Source organism: Heterodontus francisci, chromosome 3, assembly GCF_036365525.1.
Source record: "Heterodontus francisci isolate sHetFra1 chromosome 3, sHetFra1.hap1, whole genome shotgun sequence".
Taxonomy (NCBI): Eukaryota; Metazoa; Chordata; class Chondrichthyes; order Heterodontiformes; family Heterodontidae; genus Heterodontus; species Heterodontus francisci.
The window spans coordinates 119,755,698-119,762,103 of NC_090373.1; positions in this window are offsets into that span (position 1 = coordinate 119,755,698).

The window sequence follows — 6,406 nt, forward strand, 5'->3', positions numbered from 1 at the left end:
ATTAGTATAGCTAATTCAGGTGCTAGGCGCATTTAACATGCTAATAGGCAAGCTATGACATACATAGGACTCTGCCATTTTTGGTTTTAACCTTGATTGGTATCGTTTGGCAGTCTGCCAAAAAGGATCCTAAAGATAGGTTCCTCCAGGTTCCACAAAACCTGCATGATCCACTGTCGCTTCACTTCTCTCCCCCATCATCTGAGATTGGGGCCCCTCCTTCTTAACTACCCTCTTGCCATTCTGCCAAAATTGTGATGGACTGGTCCCACTTGGATGCCACAGGACTCTCAAACTACAGCTGCAGCCTACTGGCAAAATGCACCAGTCCTCATGCTGCAACTCCCAGACAACTGACTAGTGCATTTTGCCAGGCAGCTGCCTGAAGTCCACTTAGGGGGAGAATCCACCCCATACTTACTGCCTTTATCATTTGTGGTGAACACTTCTGAAAATATAAAATAACAACAGAAGATGCTGGAAATACTCAGCAGGTCTGGCAGCATTTGTGGAAAGAGAGACAGAGTTAACGTTTCAGGTCTGTGACCTTTCATCAGAACTGGCAAAGGTTAGAAATGTAATAGGCTTTGCACAAGTGAAAAGGGGGAGGGGGAAGAAGAACTAAAGAGGACCGAGGGCAGGAGAGATTAAATGACAAAGATGTTACGGAACAAAGGCAAAGGGAGTGCTAATAGTTGTATTAAAAGTCAAAGCATTAGTCCAGAGAGACTGTTAATGGTAGAATAATGAACAGCTCTGTCCAAAAGCAAAAACCTGAAAAACAAGTTTAAGATAATCCATGGTTAAAAAAAATTAAAAAGGGCAGTCATGCTCTGAAATTGTTGAACTCAATGTTGAGTCAACAAGGAGAAAGAGTGCCTAATCAGAAGATGAGATGCTTTTTTTTATTCAATCATGGGATGTGGGCGTCACTAGTTAGGCCAGCATTTATTGCCCATCCCTAATTGCCCTTGAGAAGGTGGTGGTGAGCTGCCATCCTGAACCGCTGGAGTCCATATAGGGTAGGTTCACCAACAGTGCTGTTCAGGAGGGAGTTCTAGGATTTTGACCCAGCGACAGTGAAGGAGCGGCGATATAGTTCCAAGTCAGGATGGTGTGTGGCTTAGAGGGGAACTTGCTGGTGGTGGTGTTCCCAAGCATCAGCTGCCCTTGTCCTTCTAGGTGGTAGCGGTCGTGGGTTTGGAAGGTGCTGTCTCAGGAGCCTTGGTGTGTTTCTCCAGTGCATCTTGAAGATGGTACACACTGCTGCCACTGTGTATCGCTAGTGGAGGAAGTGAATGTTGTGGATGGGGTGCCAATCAAGCGAGCTGCTTTGTCCTGGATGGTGTTGAGCTTCTTGAGTGTTGTTGGAGCTGTAACCATCCAGGCAACTGGAGAATATTCCACCATACTCCTGACTTGCACCTTGTAGATGGTGGACAGGCTTTGGGGAGTCAGGACGTGAGTTACTTGCTGCAGGATTCCTAGCCTCTGGCCTGCTCTTGTACTCATTATTTATATGGCTACTCCAGTTCAGTTTCAGGTCAATGATAACCCTCCAGGATGTTGATAGCGTGGGATTCAGGGATTGCAATGCCACTGAATGTCAAGGGGAGATGGTTAGATTCTCTCTTGTTGGAGATGGCCATTGCCTGGCACTTGTGTGGCGCGAATGTTACTTGCTACTTATCAGCCCAAGCCTAGCTATTGTCCAGGTCTTGCTGCATTTCTACACGGACTGCTTCAGTATCTGAGAAATTGCGAATGGTGCTGAATATTGTGCAATCATCAGTGAACATCCCCACTTCTGACGTTATGATTGAAGGAAGGTCATTGATGAAGCAGCTGAAGATGGTTGGACTTAGGATACTACCCTGAGGATCTCCTGCAGTGATGTCCTGGAGCTGAGACGATTGACCTCCAACAACCACAACCACCTTCCTTTGCGTTAGGTACGATTCCAACCAGCGGAGAGTTTTCCCCTTGATTCCCATTGACTCCAGCTTTGCTAGGGCACCTTGATGTCATACACGATCAAATGCAGCATTGATGTCAAGGGCAGTCACTCTCACCTCACCTCTTGAGTTCAGCTCTTTTGTCCATGTTTGAACTAAGGCTGTAATGAGGTCAGGAGCTGAGTGGCCTTGGCAGAACCCAAACTGAGCATCACTGAGCTAAACAAGTGCCGCATGACAGCACTGTTGACGACACCTTCCATTACTTTACTTTGATTGAGAGTAGACTGAAGGGGCGGTATTTGGCTAGGTTGGACTTGTATACAAAAAGCAGGACATACCTGAGCAATTTTCCACATTGCTGGGTAGATGCCAATGTTGTAGCTGTACTGGAACAGCTTGGCTAGGTGCACAGCAAGTTCTGGAGCACAGAACTATTGCCGGAATGTTGTCAGGGCCCATAGCCTTTGCAGTATCCAGTGCCTTCAGTCGTTGCTTGATATCACGTGGAGTGAATTGAATTGGCTGAAGACTGGCATCTGTGATGCTAAGGACTTCAGGAGGAGACCGAGGTGGATCATCCGCTCGGCACTTCTGGCTGACGATTATTGCAAATGCTTCAGCCTTGTCTTTTGCACTGATGTGCTGGGCTCCCCCATTATTGAGGATGGGAATATTTGTGAAGCCACCTTCTCCAGTTAGTTGTTTAATTGTCCACCCTCATTCATGACTGAGTGTGGCAGGACTGCAGAGCTTAGGTCTGATCTGTTGGTTATGGGATTGCTTAGCTCTGTCTATCGCATGCTGCTTATGCTGTTTGGCACGCAAGTAGTCCTCGGTTGTAGCTTCACCAGAATGACACCTGATTTTGAGGTATGCCTGGTGCTGCTCCTGGAATGCCCTTCTGTACTCTTCATTGAACCAGAGTTGGTCCCCCAGCTTGATGGTAATGGTAGAGTGGGGGATATGCCGGGTCATGAGGTTACAGATTGTGGTTGAGTACAATTCTGCTGTTGCTGATGGCCCACAGCGCCTCATGGGTGCCCAGTTTTGCATTGCTTGATCTGTTCAAAATCTATTCCATTTAGTACGGTGGTGGTGTCAAACAACACGATGGAGGGTATCCTCAATGTGAAGATGGGACTTTGTTTCCACAAGGACTGTGAAGTGGTCACTCCTACCAATATTGTCATGGACAGATGCATCTGTGGCAGGCAGATTGGTGACAACGAGGTGAAGTATATTTTTCTCTCTTGTTGGTTCCCTCACCACCTGCCGCAGACCCAGTCTAGCAGCTATGTCCTTTAGGACTTGGCCAGCTCGGTCAGTAGTGGTGCTACCAAGTCACTCGGTGATGGACGTGGATGTCTACCACCCAGAGTACATTCTGTACCCTTGCCACCCTCAGTGCTTCCTCCAAGTGCTGTTCCCCATGGAGTACTGATTCATCAGCTGAGGCGGGGGCAGTAGGTGGTAATCAGCAGGAGGTTTCCTTGCCCATGTTTGACCTGATGCCATGAGACGTCATGAGGTCTGGAGCCGATGTTGAGGACTCCCAGGGCAACTATCTCCCAACCACTGTGCCACCACCTCAGCAAGGTCTTTCCTGCCGGTGGGACAGGACATACCTGAGGATGCTGATGGTGGTGTCTGGGACATTGTAAGATATGATTCGGTGAGTATGACTGTGTCAGGCTGTTGCTTAACTAGTCTGTGGCACAAGCCACCAGATGTTGGTAAGGAGGACTTTGCAGAGTCGACAGGGCTGTGTTTGCTGTCGTAATTTCCGGTGCCTAGGTCAATGCCAGGTGGTCCATCTGGTTCAATTCCTTATTGACTTTGTAGCGGTTAGATACAACTGAGTGGCTTGCTCGGCCATTTCAGAGAGCATTAAGAGTCAACCACATTGCTGTGCGTCTGGTGTCACATGTAGGCCAGACCAGATAAGGACAGCAGATTCCTTCCCTCGACAATGGCCTTCATTCGACTAGCTTCTAATTCCAGATTTATTAATTTAATTCAAATTCTATCTTCTATTTTGGGATGCGAACCCATGACCCCAGAGCAATACTCTGGGTTTCTGGGTTACTAGTCCAGTGACAATACCACTACGCCACCTCAAGTTTGCATTGAGGTTTATTGGAACACTGCAGCAGCCCAAGGACAGAAATGTTGGCATGGGAGCAGGGCGGTGAATTAAAATGGCAAGCAACAAGAACCTCAGGGTCGTGCTTGCAGACTGAGTGGAAGTATTCCGCAAAGTGGTCACCCAATCTGCATTTGGTCTCCTCCATGTAGAGCTGACCACATTGTAAGCATCGAATACAGTATACTAAATTGAAAGAAGTACACGTAAATCACTATTTCACCTGGATGGAGTGTTTGGGGCCTTTACTGATAAGGAGAGAGGAGGTAAAAGGGTAAGTATTACACCTCCTGTGATTGCATGGGGAAGTGCCGTGGGAAGGGGTCGAGGTGTAGTGGACCAGGGTGTCATGGAGGGAACGATTCCTTTGGAATGCTGACAGCAGAGGGGAGGGTAAGATGTGTTTGGTGGTGGCGGAAATGACAGAGGAGGATCCTTTGGATGTGAAGGCTGGTGGGGTAGGAAGTGAGGACAAGGGGAACCCTGTTCCGGTCCTGGGAGGGAGGGGAAGAGGTGAAGAAAGTGCGGGAAATGAGTCAGCCAGAAGTTGAAAAGTTGAGGAAGGGAAGGGAAGTGTCTGAGATGAACCATGCGAAGGTGAGAGAAGGGTGAAAATTGGAAGCAAAGTTGATGACATTTTCCAGTTTGGGCAGGAGCAGGAAACAGCACCGATGCATTCATCAATATACCAGAAAAAGAGTTGAGGGAGGGTCCTGAATAGGACTGGAACAAGGAATATTTGAAATACTGCACAAAAAGACAGGCATAACTGGGACCTAAAATCAGGAGGTGAGTGGAGTTAAGGAGAAGTTGTTCATTGTGAGAACAAGTTCAGCCAGGTGGAGGAATGTGGTGGTGGATTGGGACTGGTTGAGCCTCTGTTCAAGCAAGTAGCAGAGAACCCTCAGACTGTCCTGGTAGGGGATGGAGGTATGGACAGAACGGATGTCCATTGTGAAGAGGAGGCAGTTAGGGCCAGCAAACTGGAAATTGTCGAAATGATGTGGGGCATCAGAAGAGTCATGGATGTAGGTGGAAGAGACTGGACCAGGGGAGAAAAGTCAAGATAGGAAGAAATAAGTTCCATGGGGCAGGAACAGGCTGAAATAATGGGTCTACTGGGACAGTCCTGTTTGTGGAGTTTGGGAAGGAGGTAAAAGCAGGCTCTCTGGGGTTGCGGGACAATGAGGTGGGTCGCGGTAGAGGTAAGACCCTGCTTCCTGTAAGGACTCAATTCCATTCCCCCAGTTTCTCAATCTATGATGCATTTGTTCTGACGATGCTACCTTCCACAACAATGCTTCTGATATGTCGTCCTTTCTCCTCAACTGAGGATTCCCCCCCCTCCCCCACCAACTGTGGTTGACAGGCCCCTCAACCGTGTCCAACCATTTCCCACACTTCTGCTCTCACCCCTTCCCCTCCCTCCCAGAACCACAACAGGGTTTCCCTTGTCCTCACTTTCCACCCACCAGCCTTCACATCCAAAGAATCATCTCTACCATTTCTGCCACTTCGAGCGTGATACCACCACCAAACACATCTTCCCCTCCCCTCTGTCATTTCTGTCCTTGGCCTGCTGCAGTGTTCCAGTGAGCCTCAACACAAGCTCAAGGAACAGTACCTCATCTTCCGATTAGGCACTCTACAGCCTTCTAGACTCAACATTGACTTCAACAATTTCAGAGCATTGCTACCTTTTTTTTATCTTATTTTATTTTTTAACCATGGATTATCTTAAACTTTCAGGTTTTTGTTTTTGGATAGAGCTGTTCATTATTCTGCCACTAACGCTCTCTCTGGATTAATGCAGCTGTTCGCACTCGCTTTGCTTTTGTTCTTTGACATCTTTGTCATTTAATCTCTCCTGCCCTCTGTTCTATCACACACCTTCCCTTTAGTTCTTCTACCCCTCTCCCCCTTTTCACTTGTTCAAAGCCTATTACATTTCTAACTTTGTCAGTTCTGATAAAAGGTCGCAGACCTGAAATGTTAATTCTGTTTCTCACTCCACATATGCTGCCAGACCTGCTGAGTATTTCCAGCACTTTGTTTTTATTTCAGATTTCCAGCATTTGCAGTATATAGCTTTTACTTTTGAAAGTATAATGTTGAAAATTCAAGATAAATATACACCCTCAAAAAAAATCTAATGTTAATTATTAATTACATAAACAGTCCCCAAGATGGATCAATAAAGTGATTAAAATATGGATAAGAAATTAGGAACTCTACAAGGCAAAAGAGGGGCAGAAATGCATTAATGAGGTTATGTATTGCAATATGAGCATTTGGGTACTAGAGG